This window comes from Oncorhynchus tshawytscha, unplaced genomic scaffold, assembly GCF_018296145.1.
Source record: "Oncorhynchus tshawytscha isolate Ot180627B unplaced genomic scaffold, Otsh_v2.0 Un_contig_2698_pilon_pilon, whole genome shotgun sequence".
In the NCBI taxonomy this organism is placed as follows: Eukaryota; Metazoa; Chordata; class Actinopteri; order Salmoniformes; family Salmonidae; genus Oncorhynchus; species Oncorhynchus tshawytscha.
In genome coordinates this window covers 92,992-107,011 of record NW_024609098.1, presented here as the reverse complement: position 1 = coordinate 107,011, position 14,020 = coordinate 92,992, and the positions used below count along the sequence as shown (strand labels likewise).

Genomic DNA, 14,020 nt, shown 5'->3' with positions numbered 1-14,020 from the left:
AACCTTGACTCCACTAGGCGTTGCGACCTTTACTTTGAATACCAACAAATTAGATGAAACATTATGGGCTGGTTTCACAAGGCCACATTAAATCAATATCCAGTTCTAAAGCGGCATTACAAAAATTCACATTCCTGCCAGAGAACCTGAGATGGTTAAACGGGTCCTTTATCTCACAATTGAGTTTAGCATGAAATGTCAAATGTTAATAAAATGACAAACATTAATTTCGTATTACTAAAGCACTTATATTTACTTATTGTAGCATCATCTCAGGTCACAGCTTCAGTGCCTGTTTGGCTTTGAGACAAATATCAGCTGCCCTCTGTCTGAAAACAGCCTGACTGATGCCCAGGTTTAAAGTGGTGCCGAACTTGTAGAGAGAGATTACTGTGTACAAGATATTATCGTCAAAGGATGTAGAGGAAAAAACCTTGCTTGAGTAATGAATGAAAATCCACAGTGCGGTAAAGAGAAAGAGAATTCCCTGCAGGATACCGGCGATGGTGACCCTCATCTGACTGTGCAGTCGGGGGAGAGGAGAAGGGGCTGCCGATCTCTTTCATGCTCTTCATGTGTCTGTGCAGGTAGCACACTGTGGCACAGCTTGACCCCACCATCACACAGAGACAAAAAAGCACATAGATAATTTTCAAACACTCACTTGCTATCAGTGTGAAGCAGGACTGTTAGAGAGGCAGCACCAGTGGCGTTGGCTAATGTGGTTGTGTTATTAATCGGCACCTTTTGGGAGAGACATTAGCAGTGCCATTCGTTGATGTGAAACCTGTGGTATTAGTAGGCCCCTTTCCTGAGGAATAAAATTCTCCTGTAGCCCTCACAGCAAATTGAAACATAAAGAACATCCTGTCTCCAAATAGGCCCCAGTAGATGATGCTTTTGATGTTCCTCTTCACCCGGGTGAAGAGAGCTCGCTGGGCAGGGACGATCTGGGTGTAGTAGAAGAAATTCAGCCATACAGATGTTGACATGCTGGTTGATGCCATGTACATCATTATTAGATAAGAAGCAGAGTAAATCTCAGAACTGGCAGAGACCATCCACAAGCATTGTGCTGCAATGAGAGAGACCAGGTAGGAAGTGGTACAGAATACCATAGATCCCAGCAGTAACTTCATGGGCTGTTTGAGTCCCTCTCTGCCACGCGGTGGACAGAGCATGCAGAAGATGAAAAATATGTTTGCAAAGATGTTGAGAAAGGTGAGCGGTCCGTTGACTATTGTGAATGACAAGTTGTCCATCATGATACGTGTAATTTTTGAAGTGGTTTTTGTTTGCAGGGGTAGCCTATCTTCTCTTTCAGTGTCTGGTGTTCAAATACTGGAGACACCCAGTGTGTCTGAGACACTGGAAAACAAACTCAAATGTAGCGTAACCTGTTTACATTGCAGATACATGCAAATGATTGAGGTGTAACGTCAACACAAAAAGTGACTATTGCATAAGTCACCTGGATCATTAGCATAATTTATCCTACCATTAGTGGTAGAGATGGATTCAACTTAACTCAGACTGTAACAACAATTCGTAAATGCTTTGTCACGTACACGTATTTTGTAGATGTTATTGGAAGCGCAGCAAAAATATTATGTTTCTAGCTCCAACCATGCAGTTATACCTAACAATACACACAAATTCCCCAAAAATGTAAAGAAAGAAATGAAGAAATATCAGAACGAGTCAGTCGGGAATATAAATATATACAGAGTGGACAAAACATTAAGAACAACTGCTGACCAGGTGAATCCAGGTGAAAGATATGATCCCTTATTGATGTCACTTGTTAAATCCACTTCAATCAGTATAGATGAAGGGGAGAAGACAGGTTAAAGAAGGATTTTTAAGCCTTGAGAGAATTGAGACATAGATTGTGTGTGTGTGCCATTCAGAAGGTGAATGGGCAAGACAAAATATTTAAGTGCCTTTGAACAGGGTATGGTAGTAGGTGCCAGGCACACCGTTTTTTGTCAAGAACTGCAACGCTGGTGGGTTTTTCACACAACAGTTTCCAGTGTGTATCAAGAATTATACAACAGATGGGTCTAATCCTGGATGCTGATTGGTTAAAACCTCATTACCACTTTTGTTGATTCAACAAGTTACCACCGACTAAATCTATGACACCTATTTACTCTGTTCCATCTGACTGTGCAATCCACTGTCTCATCAGCCCAGCCAAGCAATTTATCAACTTGATCTCCACTATAAAAAACATCTAGACATTATCTCACATTTCTTTTAGACTAACATTTAGTTTTCAGCAGTGAAGATTTGTATAAACCTTGTCTGTCTCCCTGACATTTGCAACGTTGTTTCAATATTAAAAGTTGATCTCCAGTTGTCACATAGACTTCGTCTTGGGCCTAACAACACCTAACAATGCAGCTGTGGGAAGCCTTGGAGTCAACTTGGGCCAGCATCCCTGTGGAACGCTTTCGACACCTTGTAGATTCCATGCCCCAATGAATTGAGGCTGTTCTGAGGGACAATATTTCAACTCAATATTATGAAGGTGTTCTTAATGTGTTGTACACTCAGTGTATACATTATATGTATATGATGGTGTGTATAGACAGTATGGACAGTATACGAACAGAAAAGGTGTGTACATCAGTATTTATGTAGGATGAGCCTTGGTTAGAATACAGTGTATACATTATATGTATATGATGGTGTGTATAGACAGTATGGACAGTATACGAACAGAAAAGGTGTGTACAGCAGTATTTATGTAGGATGAGCCTTGGTTAGAATACAGTGTATACATTATATGTATATGATGGTGTGTATAGACAGTATGGACAGTATACGGAAAAGGTGTGTACAGTATTTATGTAGGATGAGCCTTGGTTAGAATACAGTGTATACATTATATGTATATGATGGTGTGTATAGACAGTATGGACAGTATACGAACAGAAAAGGTGTGTACAGCAGTAATTATGTAGGATGAGCCTTGGTTAGAATACAGTGTATACATTATATGTATATGATGGTGTGTATAGACAGTATGGACAGTATACGAACAGAAAAGGTGTGTACAGCAGTATTTATGTAGGATGAGCCTTGGTTAGAATACAGTGTATACATTATATGTATATGATGGTGTGTATAGACAGTATACGAACAGAAAAGGTGTGTACATCAGTATTTATGTAGGATGAGCCTTGGTTAGAATACAGTGTATACATTATATGTATATGATGGTGTGTATAGACAGTATGGACAGTATACGAACAGAAAAGGTGTGTACAGCAGTATTTATGTAGGATGAGCCTTGGTTAGAATACAGTGTATACATTATATGTATATGATGGTGTGTATAGACAGTATGGACAGTATACGAACAGAAAAGGTGTGTACAGCAGTATTTATGTAGGATGAGCCTTGGTTAGAATACAGTGTATACATTATATGTATATGATGGTGTGTATAGACAGTATACGAACAGAAAAGGTGTGTACATCAGTATTTATGTAGGATGAGCCTTGGTTAGAATACAGTGTATACATTATATGTATATGATGGTGTGTATAGACAGTATGGACAGTATACGAACAGAAAAGGTGTGTACATCAGTATTTATGTAGGATGAGCCTTGGTTAGAATACAGTGTATACATTATATGTATATGATGGTGTGTATAGACAGTATGGACAGTATACAAACAGAAAAGGTGTGTACATCAGTATTTATGTAGGATGAGCCTTGGTTAGAATACAGTGTATACATTATATGTCTTTGATGGTGTGTATAGACAGTATGGACAGTATACGAACAGAAAAGGTGTGTACATCAGTATTTATGTAGGATGAGCCTTGGTTAGAATACAGTGTATACATATGAAGTGGGTAAAACTGTATGTAAACATTATTAAAGTGACTAGTGTTCAATGACTATCTACATAGGGAAGCAGTCGTTAAGGTGCAGGGTAGAGTACAGAGTGGTAGTCGGCTAGTAATAGTGAGTAAGTTCAGCGCAGGGTACTGGGCGGAGGCTGGCTAGTGTTGACTATTTAACAGTCTGATGGCCTGGAGATAGAAGATGTTTCTCAGTCTCTCGGTCCCAACTTTGATGCACCTGTACTGTTTCCGCCCTATAGATGGTAGTGGGGTGAACAGACCATGGCTCGGTGGATGAGGTCCTTGACACTGGGTGCTGTCGATGTCCTGGAGGGCAGGCAGTGTGCACCTGTTGATACGTTGGGCTGATCGCACAACCCTCTGGAGAGCCCTGCAATTGCGGATGGTGCAATTGCCGTACCAGATGGTGATACAGCCCGACAGGATGCTCTCAATGGTGCATTTGTAGAAGTTTGTATGGTGCATTTGTAGAGGTTTGTGACGGTTTTAGGGGCTAAGCCAAATGTATTCAGCTTCATGAGGTTGAGGAGGCAGCACACTGTGTGGATGGATAATTTCAGGTTGTCAGTGATATACATGCCAAGGAACTTGTAGCTTTTCACCCTCTCCACTGCGCCCCCGTCAATGTGGATGGGGATTTGCTCTCTCTGCTGTTTGCTTTTTTGTTGACGTTGAGGGAGAGGTTATTTTCCTGGCACCACTCCACTAGGGCCCTCACCTCCTCCATGTGGGCTCTCGTTGTTCTTGTTCCGGCCCGGGAAGGAGGTACAGGATCCAGTTGCACAGGACAGGGCTCAGACCCAGGGCCCCGAGCTTAGTCATGAGCTTGGAGGGCACTATGGGGTTGAAGGCTGAGCTTTAGTCGATGAACAGCATTCTTACATAGGTATTCCTCTTGTCCAGATGTGATAGGGCAGTGTACAGTGCGATGGTGATTGGGTCATCTGTGGATCTGTTCGGGCGGAATGCAAATTGTAGTGGGTCTAGGGTGTCGGGTAAGGTGGAGGTGATCCTTAACCAACGTAGCAAGGCAGTCATTAGAAAAACCGAGGCTACTGAGTCTGCCGATAAGAATATGGTGATTGAGAGAGTCGAAAGCCTTGGCCAGGTCGATGAAGATGGCTGCACAGTACTGTCTTTTATCGATGGCGGTTATGATATTGTTTAGTTCCTTGAGCGTGACTGAGGTGCACCCGTGACCAGCTCGGAAACCAGATTGCACAGCTGAGAAGGTACGGTGGGATTCGAGATGGTCAGTAACCTGTTTGTTGACTTGGCTTTCGAAGACCTTAGATAGGCAGGGCAGGATGGATATAGGTCTGTAACAGTTTGGGTCCAGGGTGTCTCCCCCTTTGAAGAGGGGGATGACTGCGGCAGCTTTCCAATCCTTGGGGATCTCAGACGATATGAAAGAGAGGTTGAACAGGCTGGTAATAGGGGTTGTGACAATGGCGGCAGATAGTTTCAGAAATAAAGGGTCCAGATTGTCAAGCCCAGCTGATTTCTACGGGTCCAGGTTTTGCAGCTCTTTCAGAACATCTGCTATCTGGATTTGGGTAAAGGAGAACCTGGAGAGGCTTGGGCGAATAGCTTGGGGGGTCGGAGCTGTTGGCCGAGGTTGGAGTAGCCAGGAGGAAGGCATGGCCAGCCGTTGAGAAATGCTTGTTGAAGTTTTCGATAATCATGGATTTATCGGTGGTGACCGTGTTACCTAGCCTCAGTGCAGTGGGCAGCTGGGAGGAGGTGCTCTTGTTCTCCATGGACTTTACAGTGTCCCAGAACTTTTTGGAGTTAGAGCTACAGGATACAAATTTCTGCCTGAAAAAGCTGGCCTTAGCTTTCCTGACTGACTGCGTGTATTGGTTCCTGACTTCCCTGAACAGTTGCAAATCGCGGGGACTATTCGATGCTATTGCAGTCCGCCACAGGAGATAATACAAACAAAAAATCAGATAGGAATTTAGACACAATTTAGATTTTGTTAACCAGATGGCAGCAGTGTGTATGCAACATTTCAAACTGATTCAGTGAAGCATTACTTTACTACACTATAGTCTGCCAGGAGTTTTTCCAAATGAGACGTTTTTCCAAATGAACTTTTGATTTCACCAAAAGTGCATTACAGTGGCTAATGATGGCAAAGTTGTTTTCTACAAATGATTTTCCTACTTTAGCACTGTGTCATTAAGATGAAACAGTCATTAGCAACCGTTCAGAATGACTGGGCATCAGTCATCAGTTGGACACAAATATGGCTGCAGCCTCTGTAGAAAGTTCATAACAATGTCAACGATGCAACCAAGCAAACCATGAATACCTATTATAGTGTTTTATAATTAACTGAATCCCTTCATTTAAAGTAAAGAAAACACATGAAGTGTTTCATAGAGCTTCATAATTAATTATGAAACGATGCTATAAGACACTTTATAATGTCGTCATGGCATAGTGCTTTTTAAGCCACCTGTGACAGACCATTTTCTGATTAGTAGGGCTGTAATGCATTATATGTTTTACAATGTCTCAAGGATGCTATACAAGCAATTATCTTGTATAGTGAGTATTATAAGGCACTATAGCTGTATACACTTATAAGGCATTATATGTGTACGCATCAAAGTGTTACCGAACATTGCATAACATTCCTGCATGTGTAAAATTAGGTAATATGCTGTGGTTGGTGGCAGAGGGACTACATCAACATTTCTGAAAGACCCTGGAAATCTCAGGTCGATTGCTTTTACGGAGGCATCTATCTTCTAAAACGGAAATAGTCTGTATGCCAGTATGAAAATGGGTTCAAATGTTCCATAACCTGTTTGCATATCAAAAACAGATGGAAATACCAACCAGCTTCAAATTGCTGGTGTGCCTCTGAAGCTAAGCAGGGTTGGGCCAGGTCAATCCAGCAGTGTATTCATTCTGTAGTAGGTTTCTTAAACAGAAGCAAAGGTTTCTTAAACAGAAGCAAACGTAATGAAATAGAGTGGGACCTACCTGAATATAACCAATAGAAACTTTGGGTTTTGCTCAGTTTGCTTCCATTTGGCTCTTAAGTGATAAACTGTTTCCGTAATGAATATACCCCAGGTAAAATGCTTATGGAAGTTATGTCAGTATTTGCATGACCATAACAATATTCAACAACTGAGACATAAACTGAACAAGTTCCACAGACATGAGAACAAGTTCCACAGAAATTGAATAATGTGTCCTTGGACAAAGGGGGGGGGGGTCAAAATCAAAAGTAACAGTCAGTATCTGGTGTGGCCACAGGTCCCAGACGTGCTCAATGGGATTGAGATCCGGGCTCTTTGCTGGCCATGGCAGAACACTGACAGTCCTGTCTTACTGGAAATTACGCACAGAACGAGCAGTATGGCTGGTGGCATTGTCATGCTGGAGGGTCATGTCAGGATGAGCCTGCAGGAAGGGTACCACATGAGGGAGGAGGATGTCATCCCTGTAACGCACAGCGCTGAGATTGCCTGCAATGACAACAAGCTCAGTCTGATGATGCTGTGACACACCGCCCCAGACCATGAAGGACCTTCCACCTCCAAATCGATCCTGCTCCAGAGTACAGGCCTCGGTGTAACGCTCATTCCTTCGACGATAAACGCGAATCCGACCATCATCCCTGGGGAGACAAAACCGCGACTCGTCAATGAAGAGCACTTTTTGCCAGTCCTGTCTGGTCCAGCGACGTTGTTGCCGGTGACGTCTGGTGAGGACCTGCTTTACAACAGGCCTACAAGCCCTCAGTCCAACCTCGCTCAGCCTATTGCCAACAGTCTGAGCACTGATGGAGGGATTGTGCGTTCCTGGTGTAACTCAGGCAGTTGTTGTTGCCACCCTGTACCTGTCCCGCAGGTGTGATGTTCGGATGTACCGATCCTGTGCAGGTGTTGTTACATGTGGTCTGCCACTGCGAGGACGATCAGCTGTCCGTCCTGTCTCCCTGTAGCGCTGTCCTAGGCATCTCACAGTACGGACAATGCAATTTATTGCCCTGGCCATATCTTCAGTCCTCATGCCTCCTTGCAGCATGCCTAAGGCACGTTAACGCAGATGAGCAGGGACACTGGGCATCTTTCTTTTGGTGTTTTTCAGAGCCTGTAGAAAGGCCTCTTTAGTGTCCTACCTTTTCATAACTGTGACCTTAATTGCCTACCGTCTGTCAGCTGTTAGTGTCTTAACGACCATTCCACAGGTGCATGTTCATTAATTGTTTAAGGTTCATTGAACAACCATGGGAAACAGTGTTTAAACGCTTTACAATGAAGATCTGTGAAGTTATTTGGATTTTTCGGTAATATCTTTGAAAGACAGGGTCCTGAAAAAGGGAGTTTAATATTAATGGTAGATGGGAGTGGGAAACCAAATAATAGATTGCGGTCTCCTTGCCCACAGACTGCTTTCAGGGTAAGGACAAACACGTTGTTTTTGTAATTTAGGTGAACTATCTCTTTTTAAAATAGGGCTGGAAGAAAAGCCTAAAGAATATCAATATTCAGGTGGTGTATGCCTACCAGTTGAAGATCTTTGCCTTCATCTTACTCTTCATAGACAGAATATGTATTTATGAGTTTTGAGTCCCTCTACCATCTCTGCCTAGAATGTGCACAATACTAAAATGTCAAATATTATATTTGAGGCCTGTGACAGATCATTTTCTGATCAGGAAGGTTATAAAGCATTATGTTCTCCGGGATTATAATGCATTAGAGAAATGTATTATAAGAATTATGTAACTACTTATGAGCATTTATGTTATTATAAGGCACTGCATATAAGGAATAATTGTATTATATGTATTTTAAGGAATAGTAAATGCACTAAACTCAGCACCAAACTCACCATGTTTGTCTTGATTTTTTTCCTTACATTTTTCCCCTCTTCCCAGCACAGGGCGCTAGTCGATTCAGGTGCAGCTGGGAACTTTATGGATCGCGGACTCGCCCTTAAATTAGGGTTTCCGCTTGTGCCGATAGATTCTCCCTTTCCCGTGCACTCCCTAGATAGCCGGCCATTAGGGTCAGGGGTGGTCAGGGAGGCCACGGTTCCACTGGACATGGTAACGCAGGGGAATCATAGGGAGCATATCAGTCTCTATATTATTGATTCGCCTGCGTTTCCAGTGGGGCTAGGGATTCCCTGGCTGGCCCGGCACAATCCTAAGATTTCGTGGACACAGGGGGTTCTCCAGGGGTGGTCAGAGGAGTGTTCTGGAAGGTGTCTGGGAGTTTCCATCGGTGCCACGTCCGTGGAGAGTCCAGACCAGGGTTCCACGGTGTGCATTATTCCCCCCGAGTATGCCGATTTGGCAATCGCTTTCAGTAAAAAGAAAGCGACTAAATTACCACCTCATCGACCGGGAGGGGATTGTGCGATAGATCTCCAGGTAAACGCTGCGCTTCCCAAGAGTCACGTGTACCCATTGTCCCAAGAGGAGACGTTGGCTATGGAGACACAGTTCTCTGACCTCCTCCCTATAGGCTTTTTCGTCATTGTCGGTGATGTCTGGGGTCTGACATTTTTATCTCAACCAAACAGCAATCAAGAAAATAATAAAGATTTTTCATAGGTGATGTTTTCTAATGAGGGAAATGACTTTGCACATTTCTGAAGCTACCTTGTTATGAATATCTACGGTGTCCCCAATGGAAAAGTAGGTTTTATAATTCACTTTGTCCTTTAGGGCCACCGTAGATATCTATTTACATGGCTTTGCCTCAAGTGATATGTTTTGTCCTTTCATAATGGACTCATCTTCAATCATCTAGTCAGAAATGGCATGACAGTTTCCCCTTACAGAATCACTGCCTTACAGAATATGCTCATTGTATTTTGTTCCTCTTGTTGAACTTAAAGTTGGACCAAACGTTGTTTCTGTGTTTCATTTCATTGCTGAAGAGTGTGACATGCAGTGATTATTATGTTGAAACAAAATAAATTGTTTGCTTCTCAGCAAATCTTTTTTTGTTGTCATTTTATTGGTCTTTCTTGCCGCCACTGAAGACTGTTAAAAATGACAGTCATTTGATCAAAGAACAGCGTTCGGTTCAGGACTGTGGATGTAGAAATTAACATTTAAAGTGACTGTCCCATATGAGAGTCATAATCAAATGTATCTGTTTGTGACGTGTAACACATAAGTGAGAAGATAAAACAAGCATCATTATTTTACTGACCAGGTGGTCTCCATCAGCCCAAAACAAGCATCATTATTTTACTGACCAGGTGGTCTCCATCAGCCCAAAACAAGCATCATTATTTTACTGAACAGGTGGTCTCCATCAGCCCAAAACAAGCATCATTATTTTACTGACCAGGTGGTCTCCATCAGCCCAAAACAAGCATCATTATTTTACTGACCAGGTGGTCTCCATCAGCCCAAAACAAGCATCATTATTTTACTGACAAGCTCCATCAGCCCAAAACAAGCATCATTATTTTACTGACCAGGTGGTCTCCATCAGCCCAAAACAAGCATCATTATTTTTTACTGACCAGGTGGTCTCCATCAGCCCAAAACAAGCATCATTATTTTACTGACCAGGTGGTCTCCATCAGCCCAAAACAAGCATCATTATTTTACTGACCAGGTGGTCTCCATCAGCCCAAAACAAGCATCATTATTTTACTGACCAGGTGGTCTCCATCAGCCCAAAAAGCAAGCATCATTATTTTACTGACCAGGTGGTCTCCATCAGCCCAAAACAAGCATCATTATTTTACTGACCAGGTGGTCTCCATCAGCCCAAAACAAGCATCATTATTTTACTGACCAGGTGGTCTCCATCAGCCCAAAACAAGCATCATTATTTTACTGACCAGGTGGTCTCCATCAGCCCAAAACAAGCATCATTATTTTACTGACCAGGTGGTCTCCATCAGCCCAAAACAAGCATCATTATTTTACCAGGTGGTCATCAGCCCAAAACAAGCATCATTATTTTACTGACCAGGTGGTCTCCATCAGCCCAAAACAAGCATCATTATTTTACTGACCAGGTGGTCTCCATCAGCCCAAAACAAGCATCATTATTTTACTGACCAGGTGGTCTCCATCAGGTCTCCATCTCCAGCCCAAAACAAGCATCATTATTTTACTGACCAGGTGGTCTCCATCAGCCAAAACAAGCATCATTATTTTACTGACCAGGTGGTCAAAAAAACAAGCATCATTATTTTACTGACCAGGTGGTCTCCATCAGCCCAAAACAAGCATCATTATTTTACTGACCAGGTGGTCTCCATCAGCCCAAAACAAGCATCATTATTTTACTGACCAGGTGGTCTCCATCAGCCCAAAACAAGCATCATTATTTTACTGACCAGGTGGTCCAAAACAAGCATCATTATTTTACTGACCAGGTGGTCTCCATCAGCCCAAAACAAGCATCATTATTTTACTGACCAGGTGGTCTCCATCAGCCCAAAACAAGCATCATTATTTTACTGACCAGGTGGTCTCCATCAGCCCAAAACAAGCATCATTATTTTACTGAGCCAAAACAAGGTGGTCTCCATCAGCCCAAAACAAGCATCATTATTTTACTGACCAGGTGGTCTCCATCAGCCCAAAACAAGCATCATTATTTTACTGACCAGGTGGTCTCCATCAGCCCAAAACAAGCATCATTATTTTACTGAATAGGTGGTCTCCATCAGCCCAAAACAAGCATCATTATTTTACTGACCAGGTGGTCTCCATCAGCCCAAAACAAGCATCATTATTTTACTGACCAGGTGGTCTCCATCAGCCCAAAACAAGCATCATTATTTTACTGAACCAGGTGGTCTCCATCAGCCCAAAACAAGCACCATTATTTTACTGACCAGGTGGTCTCCATCAGCCCAAAACAAGCATCATTATTTTACTGACCAGGTGGTCTCCATCAGCCCAAAACAAGCATCATTATTTTACTGACCAGGTGGTCTCCATCAGCCCAAAACAAGCATCATTATTTTACTGACCAGGTGGTCTCCATCAGCCCAAAACAAGCATCATTATTTTACTGACCAGGTGGTCTCCATCAGCCCAAAACAAGCATCATTATTTTTTTACTGACCAGGTGGTCTCCATCAGCCCAAAACAAGCATCATTATTTTACTGACCAGGTGGTGTCCATCAGCCCAAAACAAGCATCATTATTTTACTGACCAGGTGGTGTCCATCAGCCCAAAACAAGCATCATTATTTTACTGAACAGGTGGTCTCCATCAGCCCAAAACAAGCATTATTTTACTGACCAGGTGGTCTCCATCAGCCCAAAACAAGCATCATTATTTTACTGAACAGGAGAAGGCAGTTTACCTCTGGTTATACGTACATTAGATCAGTGTTATTCAAACTGTTAAGAAGGAACCCCACAAAAATCTGTAAACGTTCAATTTTACATCAACCAATAAATTCATTCCATTTAATTTCTCATAAAAAATTAAGAGAACCAATAAATATTAGAACTTTTACGATTAACCCCCCCCCAAAAACAACAATGTAAATAACACAAAATACACTGTCAATTTAATCAACTAAACAAACTGATACACATTCCTGTCAGGTCTGGCGATGTTGGGCCTCTGGTTTAGAAGCTGTGCTGCTACTGTACTAGAATTGGGATTGTTTGCTTAAATGTCCTGAGAACTACAACAAAAAGAGTAAATGGAATGGAAGTCATTTTCAGATTAAAGTCATTGTGGGAAATGAGTGTGTTGAAACTCTGCATTCAGCTATGGCATGCTAACTAAACATTCTCATTAGGCTAGTTACCGATTTCAAAAGTTAAGTGTAAAAAAAAAACATCTTCCAGTACTTTGAGTAGGCTATTTTGAGATTGGTTATACAAGATTTTATTTTTCAAATGATTTTCATATTGTCCCATACAATAATCTATATTCTTGTTTTTTATTTTATTTGTAGGTGGGGACCCCACTGTATTTCCCTTGCAACCTTGACTCCACTAGGCGTTGCGACCTTTACTTTGAATACCAACAAATTAGATGAAACATTATGGGCAGGTTTCACAAGGCCACATTAAATCAATATCCAGTTCTAAAACAGCATTATAAAAATTAACATTCCTGCCAGAGAACCTGAGATGGTTAAACGGGTCCTTTATCTCACAATTGAGTTTAGCATGAAATGTCAAATGTTAATAAAATGACAAACATTAATTTCGTATTACTAAAGCACTTATGTTTACTTATTGTAGCATCATCTCAGGTCACAGCTTCAGTGCCTGTTTGGCTTTGAGACAAATATCAGCTGCCCTCTGTCTGAAAACAGCCTGACTGATGCCCAGGTTTAAAGTGGTGCCGAACTTGTAGAGAGAGATTACTGTGTACAAGATATTATCGTCAAAGGATGTAGAGGAAAAAACCTTGCTTGAGTAATGAATGAAAATCCACAGTGCGGTAAAGAGAAAGAGAATTCCCTGCAGGATACCGGCGATGGTGACCCTCATCTGACTGTGCAGTCGGGGAGAGGAGAAGGGGCTGCCGATCTCTTTCATGCTCTTCATGTGTCTGTGCAGGTAGCACACTGTGGCACAGCTTGACCCCACCATCACACAGAGACAAAAAAGCACATAGATAATTTTCAAACACTGACTTGCTATCAGTGTGTGAAGCAGGACTGTTAGAGAGGCAGCACCAGTGGCGTTGGCTAATGTGGTTGTGTTATTAATCGGCACCTTTTTGGGAGAGACATTAGCAGTGCCATTCGTTGATGTGAAACCTGTGGTATTAGAAGGCCCCTCTCCTGAGGAATAAAATACTCCTGTAGCCCTCACAGCAAATTGAAACATAAAGAACATCCTGTCTCCAAATAGGCCCCAGTAGATGATGCTTTTGATGTTCCTCTTCACCCAGGTGAAGAGAGCTCGCTGGGCAGGGACGATCTGGGTGTAGTAGAAGAAATTCAGCCATACAGATGTTGACATGCTGGTTGCTGCCATGTACATCATTATTAGATAAGAAGCAGAGTAAATCTCAGAACTGGCAGAGACCATCCACAAGCATTGTGCTGCAATGAGAGAGACCAGGTAGACAGTGGTACAGAATACCATAGATCCCAGCAGTAACTTCATGGGCTGTTTGAGTCCCTCTCTGCCACGCGGTGGACAGAG

General features: G+C 42.3%; 1 pseudogene; it reads right to left on the bottom strand.

Annotated features, from left to right (window-relative positions):
- Positions 1-277: 277 nt before the first annotated feature.
- On the bottom strand, positions 278-13,459 carry LOC121844275 (annotated as a pseudogene).
- Between the last annotated feature and the right edge of the window lie 561 nt (positions 13,460-14,020).